At 45.6% G+C, this 22445-nt stretch overlaps 1 long non-coding RNA gene across 2 annotated transcripts in view; it reads right to left on the bottom strand.

Annotated features, from left to right (window-relative positions):
* Positions 1 to 7904: 7904 nt before the first annotated feature.
* LOC148593183 (uncharacterized) overlaps positions 7905 to 22445 on the bottom strand; it is a 266042-nt gene continuing 251501 nt past the window's right edge. For both annotated transcript variants that reach the window (XR_015913772.1, XR_015913771.1), the window contains exon 2: positions 7905 to 7997. This is a non-coding gene — a long non-coding RNA (uncharacterized LOC148593183). The remainder of the gene's footprint in view (positions 7998 to 22445) is intronic.

The following is a 22445-nucleotide window of genomic DNA, read 5'->3' as shown; positions in this document are numbered from 1 at the left end:
CTACTCCATCCCTGCTGTGCCTCATGAGCTTGAGGAATGACCCTAAAGAGCTCCTGGATTAGGAATGAGTTTATGGTTTTTAATCTGAGTTTAATTTTGAGCTCCTCCCGGTCTCCTCGTGTGACTTTGGTGAGCCCATGGGATGCTCAGGAGCCTCTTTCTCAGCCATTTTAGGACATCTCTGCCTTAGTGTCTCAAGCTAGGCTTCAGAATGGCTAACTTGGGTGTTTGTGGATGGCTTGGAGCTCCTTCTCTCCAGCATCACTCATCTCTGAATGCATCTATGTTCAATGGGAGCCACTGTGTGAGACCCACCAGCTCCATGGGCAGGGCTGCTGGGTATGCCTGATGTGATGGGGAAGACGTGTCTGCCCCTTGGGGCCAAAGGCACAGGAGAGGAGGTGGCAGAGAAGAAGACAGGGCAGCCTGAAGGTGCTTGTTGCATTGCTGCTTGTCCTGACAAGGAAACACCAACATTTCCATGGGACTTCCCATACTCTGTTTTGTCTCTTCCTGCAGTGGAGGCAGGAGGTGCCTGCTGAGGTCTCAAGTGTATCACTTAGGTTGCTAAAAGTTCACTGTCCAAGACAAACTAACTTTAAAAATATCACATTTGCATTATTCCAGACCTTGCAGAGGTGAAGAGAAGTTGAGTGTTTGGGTAAGTAAGACTGATAAGTTTGCAGACAGCCTGAAACACGAGCTCTTTGGGAGGTCAGCTGTCTTGGGCAAGGTGGGAGAGTCTCATTACAAGACTTGTACATGAGTATATAGGGAAAGGTTTTGCAGGGTTAAGTACCTTCTCCTTAAATTTATTAGAAATTTTCACCTGGAAATTTTCACCTTGTACTTAGGGTCCATGAAAGCTCGGAGCTGTCTGGTAGACATGGTCTAAATGACATGTTTGTGCACCAGTTGTTCTTAGGATGCATTACTTGTGGATTTGCAGGGAGCCAGAGGGATATGGCTAAACTTGGATGAATTAGAAGGGCTGTAAAACACCCCTGGGAGTTGGATGCTTAGGCTGGGGAGAAGACGACCACCTCTCAGCATTGCTGAGGTGCTTGTTGTCAAGTAAAACTGAGCAACCAACCACCGTAAAATCTGGGTAATGCTTAATTTGTATGCTTGCTACCAGAAGAAAAAGCAAACAAATGAAGTTAATCACTGAACAAAGTGACTGAAAAAAGAATCAATGTTAAACAGAACCTAGTAAACCCAAGATTGTTGTCTTTATACTAATATATGAACTTCAGCACAATCCACTTCCTTAATAAAGGGGTAACACAGAGAGATGAGCAGAAGGTCTCGTCTGCAACCCATCAGTACTAGCATGGTTATATGATGGCAGAGTAGGTATCCCCTATCTATGTGTAAGGGAATATTTCAAGGCTAGGGGTGCCTGAATGATCACAGTCCCAGAAATACCCTATTTTCTTCTCCAAAATGATCAGCTTTGCTAGAATTGACTACCCTAGAAGAAGACCCCGTATAGCAGCTCAGGGCTGAGCTCATGTCAGGCAGATTTTGGCGTAATCTTTTGCTCTTTTATCTTTTCTGCTGCTTTGTTTCTATTTTGCTTCCTTTTAATCAACTGTTTGCTTCAGTGGTCCAGCCTGAACTTAGTCTTTCTCCTCAAACCTCAGCCATGTGGTGGTGCTTGTCCCCTCAGTTTGCCTCCTGCTAAATGGGATTTAATTCTTTCCTGGAGATGCACTGGGGGAATTAATGCATCCCAGATGGAGAGCTGTTCAACAAGGATGCTAATGGCAACAGTGCAGTTTTTGCCTCTGAGACTGGGAAGAGGGACCTCATATCCCGCTGTGTGTACATCCCAGATTGAATTAATCCGGCTCCTGCCATTCATAAAAAGTGCTGCCAGCATTCAGACTCATACCAACGTGTGTCTGAGTGTGATAGATGTGTTGATTTTTACTTTCTTTCTGGAATTTAAACATCGCATTGCATTGATTTGTGTCTTCGTTTGTATATTGTGTGAGATGCTCATTCTGAAGGCAGCTCTGCCCGTCATTCATCAAAACCTCCCGGTGCTCTGTCTTCATTTCGACTTGGCTGCTCCTTCACAGGCTTGTGGCCGGGCTTCTGCCAGACGGTGGTGGGGTCTAAATGTGCTGCTGGGAACACTTCACCACAGCCTCATAAAACAGGCACAAATACATGGCATTAAAACAAAACCTCTGCTCTACTGTGCTGGCTGAGCACAGCCCATCGTCTGGGAGGCTGGGACTCCTTGTCTCCCATGCAGTGAGTTCCCTGGGGTGTGTGGACAGCCCGGACGTCTGTGCACAGAATAATACTTTTTGCCTGAAGACGGAATTTTGGCTCTGTCCTCCTAACTTCTGATGTGTTCGTGATGGTGAAAAGTTGCTGCAGCTTGTGGTCCCTGTTCATTCCCATCTCCACTTCCGCAAAAGCAGGGCTGGCACCAGTCCTTTTGGGAAAGGTGGCTCTAGTGCTCAGTCTAGAAGGACCAGCTACTGGGGTGAGTACTTTCTGGGGCAAAAATAACACATATTGCCTTCCTTGATGATAACTAGTCTTTGATGCAAGCAGCACTCTTCTTCCAAGAGAGAGGTTTTGCTATTTCTTTGGTCACAAGAAGCCAGACAGGGACAGCCAGGAGAGCCTGGTGGTTATTGGATGCTCTTCTTGTGTGTCCCAGTCACTGTCCAGGTCATATGAGTATTTAAGACCCCCCAAAATTCCTTTTATTCCAGAAACTGAAGGTGTTGGTCATATCTTCTTCCTTGGCGGGTTCACCACGTGTGCCACTATAGCCATGTAGACTGTATGCCCAGCTTAGGTGACTAGTGGTTATAAAATTAGTACTCACTGCTGCCTTTACATGGATTCAGGAGATAGATAGCTACATCTGCATCCACTGATCAAAAGCCTACAGACCATGTGCTGGTGTTACTCACTTTGGATCTAGCAGAGTGGTCTATCAAGTGGTAGCAATTGCTCCTGTGTTGGCAGCCGTGGCAGAAGGGGAAGGAACCCAGTTGTGCAGGGCAAGGATCTCCTTGCTCTGAGGTGATGCACCGAGGTGTTATGCGATCTGTACTAAGGTAGCAGTGTTGTTCTGGAGGCAGACAAGGATCTCCACTGCATGAAAAGGATCTCCAGTGAGAAGTGCCCAAAGAGCCCCTGTTTGGGGCACTGGGATGCATTTGTGCGTTCTGGTGATGCATCTCCCCTTCTCAGGCCGATAGGACATCTCTTCCTTGCTCACAAGCGAGGCCAAACTCTGGTATCAGAAGCACCTGCTAAGAGACTATATGGCTTTATACAACATTTACAACACCAGTTTTCAGGAGAACGGCTTCCATGGTGCACCAGGGTGATGAGGGATTTACTCAGGCTGCTGCTGGCAATGTTAGTGCATCGTTTACACCTGAAAGTTATCCGCTGAGATGGGTGACGAGAGCTGAGGGGACACGTGCCGTGTCTATACGGCTGTAACCAGCCTGAGCTAAGCAAAAGGTCAAACCCGTGAGCTGAAGCTGGAGCCTCTTAGAGCCGAGTTACTGCAGGGAGAATCAATCCTCCCATTATAATGACAATGTCGAGCTGTCTCTTTCCCTCCTACCGCCTAGGAAGCTTTATTACGGGCATCGATTAGGTTTCATTTGTTAAGTATCAGCGGTGGGAAAAGCAAACACAAGGAAACGGCCCCCGCTGCAAAGGAGCCGCAGGCCAAGCACGGGGGTGTCTGACCTGCAGCCAGCGGGGCTCGAACCCGCGGCTCCAGCGGGGCACCACGCAGCGCAGCAGGAGCAGGGCAGCACGGCTTTATGTTTGCTCTGCTCTAAATTCTGTGGGGCTTGTTTGTTTATTTATTTCAGAGTGAAATAATTTTCCTTTCCAGATCAAAAATCTCCTTCTGTCTTTAATTAATTATAAGGGACGAGCGTGGAGCATTACAGGGGCTTGGCGTTATGTAAGGGCATTTGGTTTTGTTTTTGCATCCAGGGGCTAATCTCTTCCGAGGCTTTCTGCTCCTAAAAGGCACATCCTCGAGGAGCCTTTCCTGCTTGATGATGCCCCGTTCCGGAGCATCCAGCTCACAAACATCCCCCCCTTTCCTTCATCCACAGATTAAGGATTTGAGCTCTCAAAAGCAGAGACTGATGCCCTGTGTTTGCCACCACGCTGCTCGGCCTCGGGTAGCTTAGCAACAGGCAAATCCCCATTTTTTCCAACAATTCCACAACTTGGAGGAGACAGGGGACGGCCCTGCATCCCTCCAATGCCTGTGGAGCTCCAATGAGCAAGTGGGCACTGAGCTGCCCTTGACTGTGGCTTGCTGCAACCACCCTCTAAAATTTTGCATTTTGCTAGCTGGGTTTCAACCCATGGTGCAAATTCCAGTAAATCCCCTCTCCAACAATGCAAATTCAGGGACAAAATTTGGCCCAGGGTTGACCAGAAACCACAGGCAAATGTGCAGGGAGATGCTCAACCAATGGCATGTCCAGGGAAAGCCTTGTTCAGCCTCAGCATCCTGGGATATGATGGGTTATTTATTCATTTATTTATGTATTTTCCAGCATAAGGAATGAAAAAAAACCTTGCCCAGGGCATGGGGCAAAAGCAAGAATTGACCTATTTTTATCTAGGGAACTGACTACAGATGAATACTCGATTCTCTATGAAAAAAAAAAAATCCAACTTCCTAGGCAACATGTGGCATGTTATGTGGGGAAGGATGCAGTTTTCCACCCCAGAGGTGTAAAACCGATGTGTAAATCCTGCCCTGATGATGTGTAGCTGGCTTGGTGTTTGCAAACATGTAGAGGCATTTATCTTTGAAATTCGGTCCCCAGGCCAAACCAAGCAGACTTGGACTGGCTTAGCCCAGCTCTAAATTGGCCTGCGCTGCTTCATGTGACAAATATCTGGGTTGGCAAGCTCTGTGCATGGTGCTACACACTGTGTTGGGTTGTGAGCTGATGGCCATAAATGAGTATAAAATGAGACTGGATATTTCTGCTAGGTAACACGATGGTCTTAAAAAAAAAAAAAAAAGATAGACCGTGACTAGTAAATCTGCAGTAGTAGTAGTTAATCTGCAATAACATCAGGGTAATTGAGCTTCATGTGTCAGAGCCTCATCTAATCACAGGAGCCAGGAGGAAAATTTGCTTTCAGAGTCTACATTGCAATTCCAGCTGATTTTTTCTCAGCCCTTTGGGTCACTATCAGACCTTGTCCCTTCCCGCAGTGCTCTGCAGCCTGCAGGTTGGTGCTCAGCTCTGCCGTGCTCCTTGGTTTTGATGCATCTCCACTGAGTCCTTGGTGAGGACTCAATCGGTGAGGGCTCAATTTATTTTCTGACAGGCAGCTGTAGGATCAGAGCAGTTCTCTTATTTTGGAAGTTGGCTCATCCTTGCTCCATCCCAATGGCTGGAAGGAGAACCGATTTGGATAAGTCTTGCAACACGGTCTTCCTAGACCCATTTTAGCAAAGTTTCCTCCCCCAGGTCAAGAGGGTGTTTCAAGGCAGGAGTCCCTCTCTATTCCCCCAGTGTGGGCTGTGCGCGAGCAGCCTGTGGTGCCGCTTGGTGATGGATGAGCGACTGCTACTGATGCAGTATTTCCCATTACCACGTCAATACGCCGCATTATAAATTGCATTCATACCATCATGACAGTGGCTGCGATCGTCTCTCACAGCTCTGCTCGTGCTCACGCCAGGGACTTGCTTTTGCCTTGCAAAAAAGTGCTGCCTTTCGCATTGCAGGGACCCAATGCATTACCAGCCTGGGGAGCCACGCTCCAGCTGCCTCCCCATTACGCTAAGGGAATCAACTTTCCCACCAGCTTTGGATGGCTCAGGTCCAGGGAATTTTCATTAAAATTGCTCCTGGATTTGCTTTAACTAGGTAGGAGGAGCAAAGCAGCAAAGCGACACAGAGTCCAGAGCTCATATCTAGCACTGCCTTGCAGCACAACCTCTCCTCATCCTCTCCCACGCTTCCATGAGTCCATCCCGTGCTCTGCTGCATCCGCATGCCTATAATATTTCAGTGCTGCTGGGCTTTTTTCAGCAACAAGAGTTTGAGCAATTGGCTAAATCAGAGCTTTATTTGGCCGCAGGCTTCCATTTCTGTGAGCTATTTTGACCTTGTGAGGGCTAAGTTCTGACTGCAAAGCAAAGAAAGACACCAAAAGTTCTATTGATGAAAAGGAAAGGATGACAAGACACTGAGGCTTAGCCCATACTTGGAGAACAAGGTAGGATGGGGGTTTCCTTTTTTTGTTATTATTATTAAACTTTTTTTTCCATCTGATTTTTATTCATTGAAAGAAAAGAAGCAAATGAGAGGTCCTAACATACATTTCAAGCACTGCTGAAGTGCTTTATGCTAGGGAACAACCAAGGTATTAATTACTTGCCTGGATATAAAGGTTTTCTGAGCACACAGGTATTTTCTAGGCACTTACCAAAGCCAAATAACACAAAGAAATAGCAGGAAAAGCATTGAGAAGAGAAGGCAGGGAAGAAGGGCATGGATTTCTTTCATGCCTTTCACCTAGGTCTCACGAAGGTTCTTTGGTCAAGGAGAAACTGTCCGACATGGTTTGACTGCATGTGCTTGGCTGCATGTCCCACATGGCCTGTCCTTTTCTTTAAAAAAACAGGTCCCATAGTCAAGATGATGTGCCATGTGGAACGGTTTTCTGGCACAGAAGGCATTGCAACCCATAAGGTCCAGTTGTCCATCTGCTTTAATGTGCCTCCCACCACTGTTTGCTGGACACATGTTAACCCAGGACACTACAGACCTTTGGGATTGTGTTTTGAAACTTTGGAATGAAAGCCCATGTCCAAAACCTACATAAACGTGCAGTTCTCCAGCGCTTCCTGCTTGCATTGCTTGGGGTGGGAGAACCACAGCTTTCACACAGATTTTTGAGGTGACCAATATAACATACAGTTGTTTTTTCTGTTCCTGCATGAGACAGAGTGAAAGGTCCAAGGGCATTTCTATAATCACTTTATTCCACTGTGGGCAAAGTATTTACTGTTAATTCCTTATCTCATTTGTGCCTCATTACACTCAGATTAACTCTTTGGTAGATCATTAGGAAATCATATGACAAAGCAGGCAAACTGGGAAAATTTTAGCACTATACAAAATGAGAGGGATTCTGATTTCTCGCTAAACTCTAGAGTGAGGAGATGAAGGTTTTGAATGACCATTTACTGGCAGCCTTTCCTAATCTGCAGTTTACCAGATATAAACACTAGGATTTTGTAATCACTAGATATAAAAACTGTATCATATTTCATCTAGATTTCTTTTTCACATATCACCTTTCCCAAGTTTTGGAGTGGGATTCACATCAATGGAGAGGAAGGTTGGAATCTGGGCTGACAAATTAAACGGGCCAATATGAGACAATCCTGGTAGATAGGAGAAATCCGGTATTCTGGGAACCAGCTGTATTCTGCACATAAAAGTTGAGTTTGCTTGGCAAAATATTGCTATTAGATATTTCTTATGTGTCTCCTACATAAGGTCTTATATCCCTCCCATGATTTCAGTTATGGTGATGTTTTTGTGCCCTTTCTTCAGATTTTGGAAATCTAAATTCCAGTAATTCAGCTGTCAGCTGTTGTTCTCAAAGAAGATACCTGGAATTCCTCATCCAACACTATTTTCACTTAATTAATTTAAAATTCTAGACCTGAGTATCTTGGGGCATGCAAGACCTTTCCTTTTTTCCTTTTTTTTTTTTTAGGTCAAAGTTAAACTCTCTTTTCTTTCTTTCTTTCTTTCTTTCTTTCTTTCTTTCTTTCTTTCTTTCTTTCTTTCTTTCTTTCTTTCTTTCTTTCTTTCTTTCTTTCTTTCTTTCTTTCTTTCTTCTCTTCTCTCTTTCTCTCTTTCTCTCTTTCTCTCTTTCTCTCTTTCTCTCTTTCTCTCTTTCTCTCTTTCTCTCTTTCTTTCTTTATTTCTTTATTTCTTTCTCTCTCTCTTTCCTCTTTCTTTATTTTTTTATTTCTCTCTTTCTTCCTAGACATGAAATATCAGAGTGTTAACATGAGTGAGATGAAAAAGCAGAGAGCAGGAAGATGGGACCGGAAATCGCTAATTGCCCTCCAGTTTAAGTATTCATCAGGGATGTGCCCAGCCATAGATAATTGGCTGTTCTTGCATGAATGAAGGTCTGTATCATGAACATGAAAGTTCCTCATCAAAGTTGCATCGAGACGCTTCTGTGAAAATTATTTATTTTGAAATATTCGTATTTTCCAGTGAATGATGGTGTCACTGGAAGCATCCTGGTAACTCCTATTGGAATATTTGCAGTGAAGTTCCCAGAGCATGTTTGTTAATCCAGGTAGCATGTTCATTTTTATCAGGTTTATTCTTCCCTAGAGGCTGAGCCAAAGAGCTTCCAATCTACCCAGGTCATTAGTGATTTATATGATAATTGGATCTAAGTTGATTTTAACTATTTACTTTAAATCTCTGGGGATTCGTACTCTTAGACATTTTAATGCCACTGGATATTTTACTGATTAAGCAAGGCTCGGTATATATACTTAATTAGTCCTGAAACCAATTAGTGCTTTGTCGGTCAAATTAATCTTGTATCTGTACCTTTCAATGAATTCTAATAATTTGGGTATTGACCTTGTGGGCTTGAGAGTGAAGTCAGGCCACTGGCTGTATTCAGCCTGGGGGATAACAGGTCTACCCTGGCTGGTAGTACACCATGGCTTTGTTTTCCCTCTTGTTTAACAAAATGGTCTGAAACACAATTATGGGCTATCATATCAAAGGAAGGGTTCATGCAGAGCTGATGGCAAAGCAATGGGCAAGCAAGGTCTCCAGAAAGGGAGAAGAAGCATGAAAAAGGCACTGGGGGACCCACGACTGGGGAGGAGGAAATGGCACTGTGGACATCACCCTCATCCTGGGGAGTACCTTAGGGTGGTGACAGTTCACGGTGACAACCTCACCTTCTGCTGGAGGAAGACTGATGCCTTTAAGTGCAGAGCTTGGAGGGACACTGTCAGGGTGAGCATCACACAGGCACTAAAAATACATTATTGGCTTCCTAAATTTTGTTGTCTTATTTTTTTGTCCATAACAGGATTTTGAGTGCAACACCAGAACTATCAAGAAAGGGGGCTGTGTGACTTGTGCAACTAGCAGTTTGTGTATCTAAGTTGAGTTTAGCAGTCTGAAGCTTGAGAGCTGCAGAAGTCTGGGAGCTGTTCTTTATAACCTTAGGTTTGAGGATTACTTGTCTTTCTTCCTTGATCTCAGCTCAAAATTCATTCCCAACTGTGTGTTTAATATGTTTTAGTTTGTTCTTTGTTATGTCTGCGTCTTTGAGTCTGAGGTTCACTTCCCGGCGCTTCTTCTCTCTCAGGCCTCTAAGGTATACTTATTCTTAAGCAGACCTTGTAACTAAGTAACCTAGCATTCAAAGCAAACCTGGTAACTGTGGCTCTGCTTTATATAATCTTAAAAAAAAAAAAAAGAAAAAAAGAAAAAAAAAAGAATATAAAAAAGACCAGAAGAGATTCTCAGTGTTTTTGTGTCATTCATTTTTTTTCTACTGATGCTATCTGTGATGGGTACTTTGTCGGATTCTCGTTTCTGCCTATAGCTGGGAGCTTGTCTGTCCTGTCCTGTGACTTCTCTCAATAACTTAATTTAAAATAAATAGAATTTAGCAAATTCTGCTTTTCTTTCTTGTAAGACTATTTGGTTCATAATTTCTTTGTGTGAAGATGTCAGGTTTGCTGGGGCCAACTTCTTCACATAGTCTTTTTATTTTTTATTTTTTAGAAAAGTTCTAGCTAAAGTGCTATATCGTTTTGCTTGTTTTTGCCTTTCCTTACCCTAGTGCAGTTGACAGGACTTGTGTTCCCTCTCTCATAAACGGCCTCCAACTGATTGTTGCTGCAAGCTACAAAGGCAGAGCCCCCAGGAGCAACTTGTGAAGTCTTCATGCCAGCATATGAGTGTCAGCTTCCAGCTGGGACTGACTTTCTTGCCATTTGAATGGGGCTGTACCCATTTATAAAATGATTTGAAAACTCAGACAGTTGACAGCATTCTGAAAAAAAAAAAAAAGACATTTTCCATTTCCGTGAAGGAAGGGTGGTAAGGAAAAACAACAGCTATAATTGCAGGGAGTAGTAAATCTCTATAGCTAGTGGGCTTGGATCTAGTGTCTGATATTATGTTTGTGCTGCCTGAAGGTCTGTGCAGACCTATTGTGTGGAGGTTTCACGCCAAGCTGGTGCTTGCCATCATCCAGGATGGGGTCACCTCCACTGATTCATGATCTGGAGAGCTTAGTATCAGTGTTGCACTAAGGACTAGGAGCATTCCCAACCAGCCCTGTCCCAGTGCAGGTCAGTTGGAGGAGTTTCCTATCACACAGTTATGCCAGCTTTTTGTCTTAAACCTATTGATTTCCCATCTAACCCAATTCTAATGGATTATTTAATTTGTCACTATTATAGGAGACACAGTTAATAGTACTGGGAATATTGACTGCAATGGAAAAGAAATGCCCTTATATAAGATACAGTGACAGGGACAAGAGGAGCAGCCTGAACATCTAGGACAGACAAGAGATTGAAATGGCAAGAGCTGGGGAAGGTGTGGGATTTGGTGACTCTTTAGGACTACATCCACTGCTAAACCTACAGATGAGAAGAGAAGAGAAGAAAGGAGGCAGGGAAGGTGCGGAGGCAGGGAAGACTGGGAGTTTGGTAGGGATGAGGCTATGTGGGAAGAGTATGAGGGACTGGGTCTGAAATGCTGCTAGAATGAAGGATTTTAGGCTCAATATAGCAATACAGGCTCCAGCTGTATTGTATTGACTACTCTGACTCTCCTACTATGGACACATCTAATGGAGACCATCACAGCAAAACACAACCCTCACTAACCTGGGAATAGACAGAGTCACTTGTTTTGCTGGGAGTCAGAGAGGAAGTCTGCGATGGAGCCAAGAATAGAGCCCAGATCCGCTGAGCTCCCGGTCGCGTGCCTTCTCCGCTCTCCTGTTCTTCCTCTGGGACAGCGGCAAGACAAATAGTCAAACACATCAAATCCACTGAGATCAGGAGCTGAGTCAAAGGTCAGCCCTTGGGCACAAAGATGCTTCTATTTACAAGCCACTAATCTGGGCTGCTGCTGAGCATGAAAGTTGATTTTGCCCTACAGACGGGTCTGGGTGGGAGGTCGTGGCAGCGCAATAATTAGCTGCTGGGGGAAAAAGAAACTTAGAGAGATAGGAGTGTTCGCTGTGGAATGGGAGGAGACTGGCCAAGTTGAAGCTATATTGATGGGGCAGCATATCACACTGTTATGGCAAAGAAATAGGCATGTCTGCTAACTAGGTTGACAAGACAACAAAAAATGGAAGAAAAAAAGCACCCTGGGGGTGCAGGCTCAGTGTTCTTGCTGCTGGGCATCCTACATCCTGTGCTGTAGCAGTAGGAGCTAAGTCAGGTCAGGCTCATGCAACGTGACTCATGCAACTCACCCTGCCCAAGTGCAGCATTCCTGGCCCTAACTTGTGGAGAGCTGGGTATGGAAATCACATTGCCGAAAAGCAAAATGGTTTTGCAGAGCTGTAAAGCGTAAATGAATCAAAGCAGTCAGAGCCCTCCTGCTAAGTGTAATGAAACATGCGCCTCGCCAAAAGCGGTGATCCAGCAGCGTTTCTGCGGTGCAGAGCTTCCTGCCTTCTGGATGGAGAGCGGGAGCATCGTGGAGTTCATGAGCCAAGAGGGGCACTGCCGCTAGCGCGGAGCTAGTGGAGCAGGACTGTGTTTGCTGTTATTCAAATGTACACAGATTTTGATGCCTCATTTGCAAGAGGAGTGAAAGATGGTTTTATTTTCTGGCAAGAATGACAGGGATCTGTCAAACGTGGGTTCAAGCCGCCTCTGTTCTGGTACTGGCTCCTGGTGTAACCTTGCATCATCTGATGGCATCACGCTAGCCATCACTTGGGGGATACATGTACCTCCATACCTTGAGCTTTCACCATGTAGATCTCTATACATTCATTCTCTGTTCGACAGAGATAATGATGATATTTCCCTTGGCATTTCTATAGGGTCTGTCGAGGCACGGGTGCATTGCTGTTAGCTTGGCACAAAAGTCTGCAGCCTGGATAGGCACTATAGGTCCTGCTCAAAGTGTAAACAGAAAGGAGCAGGGAAGCAGTAAGAGAGGAAAGCTTCCAGCAGCCCTGGCTGGAGCATCCTGCCAGCACTAGACATGCTCCCAGCAGCGATGGAGATTTTATTAAATCTGTTTCTGGGCATAAACACGCAGAACATCATCTCTGCTCCATTCTGATTCCTGTCATTTTCAGCAGCGGGTTTGAAGGACTTGGCCAGGTTGTGGGCACATGGGCAGACCAAGGGGTCTAATTGTCATTGCTGCCATCAGCTCCAGCTCACTCGAGGTCTTTTGTCTTCCAGGAGATGCATACATTTGTCATTCTGGCCAGAGGAGATTTTTAGAGAGTCCCTGTCACTAGTAAAATCCTTTATTCCAAGGTGAAGGGGATGGCAGCCTGTTGGAGATCCACCAGAGGGAAAGGCAGGGAGGAAGGGCAGGGGAAGGACATAGAACTGGAACACAGCAGCAGATCCTTTAACATGGAGCTTCCCTCTGTAGTGTCTTTCCACTTAGCTCCATGCACTTGAGCAGTGCTGCTAGCTGGCTGTCATACTGCTTTTTTTTTTCATCCTCGCACGCCACATCCATGAAGAGCTTCGTGACGAACCTTACAGAGCTGGGCTGAAGGGCTGCATACAGCAGCATGGCCATCTGCTCCGCTTGGAGGCCCTTGTGCAGAACCACCTGGAGCTCCAAGTCATGTCAGCTATTGCCTGATCACGGGCTTGTGTAACCAAACAGTGACCCCCATCCTTAGGACAAGCCTTTGTGGCCTTGGCATCAGCGTAGAAGCAGTTGAGCTTGTTTTCAGAGGAGCGTGGACCGGTTGGCCAAGCAGCCAGCTGCACCATCAACGAAAAGCTACAGGTGGAAGCACGTGCTGGATTTATGCTTGCAAACTGTGCCTATTATCGGTCAGTATGAAAGGAGCCAAATTACAAAACACAGCCTGCGAGTACATTATCCAGCACACCACCTCTTGTCTGCCATCCAACCGGAGGGGATCTGTGTACGGAGCGCTCAGGTTTAATTCACTCCCGAGCCTGGATATATTACACGTTCCTGCATGTCTGTTGCCATTAGTAGCTCTGCTCGAGGATGTCTGTGAGCCGTCCTCTGCTGTATGGAGGAAACTATAAGATGAAATCTATAGCTGCCACTTCAGCAAGGGCTTGCCTGGTGGAGCTAGGAACTAATGCTGTTAAAATGAGCGTCTTCCTGAAAAAAACAGCCCTTTAATGACTCTCAAATGCACCTCATACACAACAAACACACCACTTACATCCTTTCCAAAGATCCGGGCTCTGCTAAATGGATTAACTGCTTAGTGAACTCTCCCAATGTGGTAGCCAAGCACTGACCTTATAATGGACCAATTAAAAGGTCACTGTTACTTATGGTTGGTGCTTCCTTACATGAGAGCTTCCACACTCCCATCTGGCACTCTAGTCCACTGAAGGCAAATGCAAGCAAATATTGGCATTTTGATGTGTTAATAGTGCAGTATTAAGTTAATCTTTTGAATTCCTTCACTTGATGGAAGGCACAGAAGAGTTAATCTGAGAGAGAAACTTGCAAAGTCTGGAAGCGCAGACAGCAATAAACCTCGTTGTGAAGATTTTCCCGATAACCGTAGTCTTTCCTTGCTGTGAGATACCTCCTGACCTGGTTCAGGGTTGAGCAAAGCTCTGCTGGGTTCACACCAGGCAGCTCCAGTGTCGCCATGGTGGGTGTCACTCTTGGGACTGGCAGCAAACAGAGACGTTTGCTGCGGTTCCTCAGTGGCATGGAGCAAACCGACTGTTGTCTGGTCTTCCCCACGGAGGCTATTTCCCCCTATCCTGACCCACCTCACAAGGCAAAGACTCCTCAGGCCTTGCATGTGCTGTTTCCAGAAAACCATGGTGAAATCTTGATATCTACTGGCAGGAGAGCCCAAGGCATTTCAACACATTCTGCATTTGCTACTGGCTACCCCAGATGGCCAATTTCAGTGACGCCTGTTTTTCTCCATCCTTGCCCCTGCTGTGGATAAGAGATGAAGCCTTGTGTGTGTAGAGCAGACTCTGCCCATCCTCCTTGCTGCACAACCAGCGGGAGGGTTAATTCCTAGAAGCACTGCCATCCTTCTGCTGTCACCCGCCTGTCCAGTCCCTAACCTTGAATGATGCACGCTGGTGTCCCCAGGGGCCTCCTCTGATTGATTGATGCCTATCTAAGCTGGAGGATGAGAGAGGATATTTACTACACGGGCGAGAGCCCTTCAGAAAGATGTTTTATTAAGGCAGCTTACAAAACAGGAAACGCAATAAAGCACAAAGGGACAAACTAAGAGAGGTAAATATACTGTGCCGCCTATTGGGCCAACCTAACAGCTATAATATACAGGCCTGCGCGCTCACGTAGGTCACTCTTTGGCCATCACCTGAAGAAAGGAATAGCTTCTGTTTTCCAGCTGATATATTGACCCAATAAAAGGTATTATTACATTGCCTATCACTGCTGACTACAGGAGAGCGTTTTGAAGAGAGTGATAGCTCCCTTTGGAGAGCCACGGCGCAGGAATCAGCGTGTACGTATGCGAGCGTGTCAGTGAAGGGAGAAAGATGCCTCTGTCTGGAGAGAACGGGGCTCTCCAAAGATGATCAACTGCTTTGGTTTGATTGCAGCACAACAGGGGCAGCTCCGCTTCTCCGCGATGGATTCATGGGAGATTCTAACAAGGCCCTTTGCTCTTTAATTGAGGTGCAATGTATTAAAAGCAGAGCAAGTTTAAGTCCTGGGAATGGGTGTTTGCGGCTGCTAGGGATTTGGGTCTGTGAATTTGCTCTGTAATACACCTGGGGCCAGATGGCAGGTCAGAAACATGTTCATTGCCAGCTGCGGAGATGCAGCTGTGTGTAGGCACGCGTGTGGCTGTGTTCCTGCATGCATACGCGTGCACGCTCGTGCCCTTGCTCACCTTCCACTGCATCATATACGCTTCTTCCATAGCAATGAGAAAGTAGGGGATTTAAGAGCTTCTGAGATTACTCCTGGGTTTTGCTGTTTGTTTGATCCAGTGACTCTTCATGTGAAATGCATGAGCAGTCCAGAACCTTGCACAGCTCCTCTCACACCCCACAGAAACTCTGAGCATCGAGCTGCAGCATCAGCCTCCTCGTCTTCCCTTTCCTGCTGATCCCACAACTCTTGGTATAGGGCTCCAGTATCCAAGGAGGAGTGGAAAGTGATTTCCCCTCTTGACCAGGCGAGTAGAGGGGAGGAGGGTAGAGTCCCCTGGGCACGAGGTGCTGACCATGTCCTTCCATCTCTTCCAGGTAGCAGTGGGTTCTTTCCCACATTAGTGCTGTTAAACGTGGTCTCCTCTGTGCCTTGAGCATAGAGATCCAAGTGGGCCAAATGACCTGTTCTTGCACAGCGCTGCTCCTAAAGTGTTTGCTACTTGGAATTACATGCAACAAGGTCCTGGATGATGCAAGAGTACAGAGGTATGATGCTCCTGACAGCGTAATCCTCTCCGCCTCCTCTTCTATGACGGGGGCCACAGGATGTGTTTTTAGGCATGCCCCAAGGGGATTAATTGGACGTGGCTTTGTTCCCTCCGCTGGAGATGTGTGGATTACACGGGGGCCGATTAGTCAATGCTGATTATCTCATTCACCAAAATGTTCCTTTTGAAACTTCAAATGATGCTTCTGAGCTCTGTGATGCAAGGAAGAGTCACAGCGAGACAGAGAGGGATGCTAAGCAATTCAATTCCAAGCTTTTATGGCCAAAAGCACTGGAAATGCTATGGTAATTATAAAGCTTGCTGCGCATTTCCAACTCTTTGTGCCTACAAGGCTCAAAAACACCCCTCCCCTCTCTTTTTATTATGTTTGATTTTTATAGAGGGTTTTTATATATTTTTTATATGTAAGTATGTATGTGTGCGTGTGTATGACCTATACTCATATAAATATATATAAAATATACATGCAGATACGTGCACGCAAAAGGAGCTAAAAGCAGCTTTAAATTCCAAACGGATTTTCCCTTTCTATAAATTGTGGAATGAGGTTCCTATAAAAGGCCCAAACAATTTCCCACTCCCCTCCTAGTCACACTGATGGCTGGAGGGAGAGGCAAACCAGGGGAACAGTTTGCACTGATCTGCCAGGACTCTACCACCCACCAAGACTTGCAGAGCAAGGTCCAGCAGCAGCCTGGGGTAAATCTGGTCAAGATGCTGACCATAACCTAGAGGTAAAGGACAGGAGAGGAGCTGGTGGGGAGGGAGAGTTAATGGAAGAGTTTCCAGTGTTTGAGTTCTGGATGAAGGTTCCTGGTGTTTTTTATCTATCCTGGGCATGGAGGAGGTCATGTTGGGGGTGCTAAGTGAATGCTATAAATCCATGGCCTGTGCTCAGGCCCTGCTGCCCTTCTCCCCTCACATGCTTAAGGCACTCTGAACTGTCCTTCTCCCTCCTTCCTCCTCCGTCTTACTTTTCACTCTTATCCATTCACTTGTCTCCTTCCATCCTCCTCTGTCACTCCCCCAATTAAATTCTATTTCACCTTTCTCCCACGGAAGTTGGGTGGAATGGGATACATGCCCCATTCAGTGTAGGACCAGGCCACGGTGGCTTGAGCTCATGTAGAAGACAAGCTGGAGAAGCACCATTACACCATCCTGTGCATAGTGTCCTGCTGTGAAACCAGCTTCTTGTGTCTCCTGATTCTGGCCCACAGGAACCAAGCTCTGCTTCAGCAGTCTCTATACAGGTTTCCTATGCAGCTGGGGGTCCTCCAGCATTTTCCTGTTAGCATGGGAAGCACCATGAGCCATGAAGGTCTTTTGGGTTTTGCCAGGATTGGACTGCTCCTTCTTCCATCTGTGCACCTAATGTAGATGGATGGAAGCTGCCTGTAGCTAGAACATCAGGGTATTTGTCACGCTCCTGTAGAGCATGTTGGGCTGGGTTATATAGCCTGGAACAAGTCCCTTAAGGACATGACCGTGTGATGGGCACCAGATATCAAAGCCATGTGTAGAGAGTGAAAGTGGAAGTGCTGGAAAATGTGAGAGTCTGTCTCCTGCCACAGGTGAGCTGCACAAGGCCAGGACAATGAAATGGGATCTTCTGGGCTAAGGTAGAGTTGTTTGAGGTCTGATGGGGGAAGCTGGCGTGGTACTCTGCACTGTGGGACTTCCAGTTCACCAATTTCACCACTTTCACCTCAGCCTGTGACCCTGCATAGCACATACCTACCTCGAGTCTCCTTACAGCTCTGCTACCTCTGCAAAGGGGAGGATTTCAGGACACAGCCTTTCTTCCATCCTTAATCTCCAAATTTTATGCAGACCACCAAAGAACGATCCCATTTGCTGTTGGCTCTTGCTCTGGAGTCCTTGGAGGCCCAGACTCATACCTGTTCCCTGGGTGGGCTGAGGGCTGCTGTGTGATTTGTGCACCATAGTTTCGACACTCTGAGCTGCATGAAGGCAGATTCATTTTGTTAAAGCAATCCATGACTTTCCACAAGATCTGTTTCCATGCCCACAGCCTCATGAGTATTCATAAGGGCAGCTGGGCTCTTCCGGACAGCTATGGATTATGAACAAGAAATGAAGGCCTCGGATCCTATGCCCAGACCCCTGGAACAGTTTGGGCTTGCAGGTTTTCCTGCTGTTTTGCTTTTCTCCTCCTCTCTTTGCTTCTGAGCTGATTCAGATAACTCTGCTCCTGGTATGACTTTCCTCTCCATGCAAAACTTTCTCTGACCCAGGCCAATGGGCACAGTGCCCACCTTCCCTGCGAGTGGAGGGGTCAGATGCCAAGCTGAAAGTGCTGCTATTCCTGCCTGTGTGAATGCAGCCCACAGGTTTTGGGGCAAATTCTGGCAGGGAGCACCGAGAGGAGCCACAAATGCTGCTTAGCTCATCCTCTGCCACCTTGCCTCCCTGCAAAACCTGGCGCAAGCTCTCCTGGAGGCAGAGAGGGCAAGAATTATTTAAAAGATCTTGAGGACAAGCTGCTGGAATTGCTGAATTCAGCCAATGAAGAAGCAATGACGATATTTCAAAGATTACTGCTGTTTGTCAGGGAATGCAAAATATTGAGCTGATCTGGGCTGTGACCATGAATGCCTGTAAAAAAGATGCTGAAACAGGCGGGATTTGTCCCAGGGAAGAGGCACAGCAGAAATGCCAGGGCAGTTTGGGGAGGATGCACTGGGTGGAAATGAATCACAACTTAGTTATGCTTCTGTGGCATTTGTGAAGTGCGATGCCCCAGCAAAGGGCAGGGTCTGGGGATCAGAAATGTGGAATTACTACAGAGCCCATGTCCCTTCATGGTGCTGCTGGTGCCATTGTTTTTCCAGCACTGCAAAATGCCAGGGTCCCAGCTGTGCAAGCTTATTAAAGAGCCCCATGGCACCTTCTGTGAAAGGGAACTTTGAGCTTTAATTTTGGTTGACTTTCTTTACCAAGAATAATTTTTCTTATAGGACCTTCCTCCTCTGCCCCATTCTCCTCTGAAATGTCAGTTGGAGGTGGTACTTACTCTTAAACTTCTACCACGTTGTACTCCCAAGGAAGCCATCTCAATAACGACTGATCAGTTCCCATAAGTACTCTGAAGTGTTTTAAGAACCTGCCCTAAATGCCAGGTTTACCCTAAGGCTCCCCATATATCCCCCCAACAGATGAGAGATTCTTTTCTTTCCCATCTAGTTCCCAAACAATTAATTTTTTTCTGTAGCTTTTCTTTTTCCCATAATGCCCAGCATGATTAAAAAGACTTTTTTTTTTTTTTCTATAGTGGCTTGATGATTTATAGACAATGAGATTTTATCAGTAGAGCACCACATTAAGAAAATGCTTGTTAATTATCTTCTGGTTAATATGATAATTTAGCAAAAAACAACACCTATTAAGAGCTTCTCATTAGGTGAAATGCTTCTCATTTTTAACACACAAAGTGTCCAAGTTAATGAGGTTCACCTTCGATTTGTAGCTTGTTCAGAGATTAAAAGCTCCCTCCATTTATAACTCCTCACATCCTTCCATTTGTGAAAGCCGGCACAAGCCAAGCCTGAATACCCAACTGCTGCACTGTCTCTTCAAAGGCTGGATGACAAAAAAACCCATCTCCCTTCATGAAAGTCTTTCGAGCCCAATGTACCTCTCCGTCAGTCTCCTGCTGCTTCTATTTTTACAGAGTTGGCACTACTACGGTGGAAGTTAGACGGAACCAGAGGTGAACCGGATGCCCATGGTGTTAAGGACAATTTGAGGACTACGTTGCCAGCTCCATGTCACCGGGACCGAACTCTGATCCCACTGACATCAGTGCAAGCATGACTAAGTCCACTGAACTTGGTGGAGTTCATCACTTCTGGAAAAAAAATCAAACTTTTGGCTACAGGGATTGGAAATATTTCCTTTTTCATTCTCTGTTTAAGAGGAGACTTTATTTTTTTTATTTATTCAGAAAATCTGGTATATGCCAAAAGTTTTTGGCAGTTTTGCCCAAGGGGCTCTAGTGGGATGGGATTTATTTCAGAAGCAGAGTTCTGGCTTTCTGGAAAGCTGGTCCCTCTGTGGGGTCCCTTGATGAAGTGGCAGTGCTTAAAGCTCACAGAACGTCTTCACAAGCAACTTCATCCTTCTCTCCCCTTTCTGGCCACCACCTTCTGGACATTGCTGCTGCTTTTATTTTCTTCATCCTGCCTAACGCTGTCACCCACAAATGAATATTCAGGCCAATTTGGTATGAAACAGCTCATCAAAAGAAATGTCTTCATTTTCCCCTTTCTCATCCCTTCCCTTCAGCTATTCAACCTTTGCCTCTACCTGAACAGATCAGCCAGTTTAATTTCATAGTGACCCATGGATGAAAGATTTTATCTCCCCTAAGAAATGACTGTGACAATCAGATTGTGAGGGCCTGTGTTTATCTCACTTGGCAAATTCCAGCTTAGATAAGCTCTGCGCTGAAATGAAGGGCTCCTTTTGCTTTGTTTTGTTTTGTTTTGCTTTTTTTTGCTTTCTATCAGTCTTGCAAACTCATCCTGAAATCTGAGATGCACGCTGGGTCCTCTCTGTCTTACAGCACGTCACTAGTAATAAAGGCTCAGCAACCCAAATGAAGAACTTCTTGACAGCTCTGTAAAAAATACTGTCTTCAAATTACGCCTTTGGGGACCTGTCTCCCACCTCACTGCTGTCAAGAGGCTGGGGAAGGTGTAGCTGCCTGCAAATGAGTCAACAATTTGAGTGGGCCATTGGAAGGAGTAAAATCCAGTACATGCTGTATTTGACTATTGCCAAGCAGCTGAGAAGGAAAAGAAAGAAGAGCTTCCTCTTGTCTTTGCAGCTAACAAATCTGTCTCTGAACACAGACGGCAGCTGCAGCATGCAGGAAGAGGGCACTTTGCACATTGCCCTTTTTTTAGGACAGATCTGCGCTTTAAATGCTTTAGTCACGCTGCTTTAATCATTTTCTGCAAAGCCTGAGTAATCGTAGTTTTCTCACGCAATCCTTGTAAGCGAGCCCCTCCAGGCTGCACGGTCATGTAAATAAATAATTACAGTCAAAATTTGCCATTAAAAGGACATTAAGGCTACAAAGACGAGCTCTCAGAAGTTCAAAAGGGACAGGATGTTGGTCGCTGCAGTCCACATGGATGTGTGCCTTATGGTAAAGACACTAATTGCACCATGGTAGGGGACAGGAGCCTGTCGTGGAGGCTACATCTCATGAAGTGCTCCCAAGGTCTGGTGAATCACCTTTCCTGTATATCCAGCCAGTTACACTCTTGGTACTTGTTTCTCTGCCCTCACATTACAACAGACATGCTAATGAATGCAATTTAATATTTGCCTTTCAGAAGGGGAGTGTGCAAAGTTCTTTTGAGAGAGCAGGAAATGTGTGGCTTGCAGCTACACCGTCTGCAAAGTAAAGCAGCTTTGGTTGCAGTTCATTCATAAAGTTCAGATGTTTTAAAACAGAGTAATGAATGAAGACGTGTGTCTTACAAATGAGGTGTGGGTTAGCCAAAATATTTCTCTGTGCCAAGAGGGCATGCAGGCAGTGAAGAGCCTCCTGAGAAGAGACAGGAGAATCCCTGGGGATGAATGTCTGAAGGGAATGTCTCCATGGCTGGAGAGCCTTTTCAGGGAAAACATCGGACTACTTCTCTGCTAAAGCCACAGCTCATGGAAATGACCTTGAGCTACCTCATCTAATTTCAAAGACAGATCTAACTTGAAGCTGGCTTTGCTTTGAGTGGTGGATTGGACCAAAAACCTCCAGAGATTCCTTCCAATCTCTCCTGCTCTCTGACATTATACATTTTTGTTTTGTTGACTGTGTTGGATTTTCTGCTGAAATTTTGAGGTACACCAACTCTCCAGTTTCTTGGACTCATTAAGGGGAAGCAAAGCTCTAAAAATGACCCTGTTTTCTCAGAAGGGTCCCACCTGTTTTGCTGCAAGGAAGGGGATACACAGGATGTAGCCTGCAGCAGGGCTGCACAGCAGTGGCACGAGGTGGAAGCAATGAAATGTGTGAGCTGTCGAAGGGGAGAAATGCTGGGGCTGAGGTTTGGGCATGAAAATGTAGAGCTGGTTTGGACATTTCTCACAGAATGTTTCCCTGGCAGAAAAGCATGACTGTGCAGGAAGGCTTTTCAAGACTAGGACAGGATTTTCAGGGACACATAGCTGCTCATTTGGATGCATGGGGTTGTCCTATCAGTTTCTCTCTCGCCTAACAGAGACAGAAAGAATAATTTCTTTTTTTTTTTTTTTTTTGCTAAATCCTCAAACAAAGCAAAGGTTTCCTCTCCTTCTACCAGGAGGATTACAGCACAGCTTCATCTCTAAAACTTGGCCTAAATGCATTCCAGTGCTAACCACCACTGTATTTCCTTTTGCCTCTCTTCTCATCCATTGCTGAAGATTTCAGGCTCATAACTTTATTTTTTTTATAGGGAAACCTTGATTATACTTTTCTTCTCCAAAAGAGAAATCTTGTTTTGTGGCCAGCTCTCTTTCAGCATTAGAGCAGGGAACTCAAACTCCACCACAGAAGTCCCTTGGTCATGCACTCTAGATGTAGGTAATTTAGACTGAACTTCCTTGTTGACCATTCACTAAGACCAACAGTGAACTGTGTAGAAATGTTTGATAGTTATAAATCACAGCTAAAATGAATGGCACCTTAGAGAAATAAATCCCTGTAAAATGCTAATCTC

This window comes from Tinamus guttatus, unplaced genomic scaffold (assembly GCF_059628265.1).
Source record: "Tinamus guttatus ecotype Peru unplaced genomic scaffold, ASM5962826v1 Tinamus_guttatus_pri_ptg000434l, whole genome shotgun sequence".
Lineage (NCBI taxonomy): Eukaryota > Metazoa > Chordata > Aves > Tinamiformes > Tinamidae > Tinamus > Tinamus guttatus.
The sequence above is the reverse complement of the archived record's forward strand: the minus strand, read 5'-3'. Positions and strand labels throughout refer to the sequence as shown.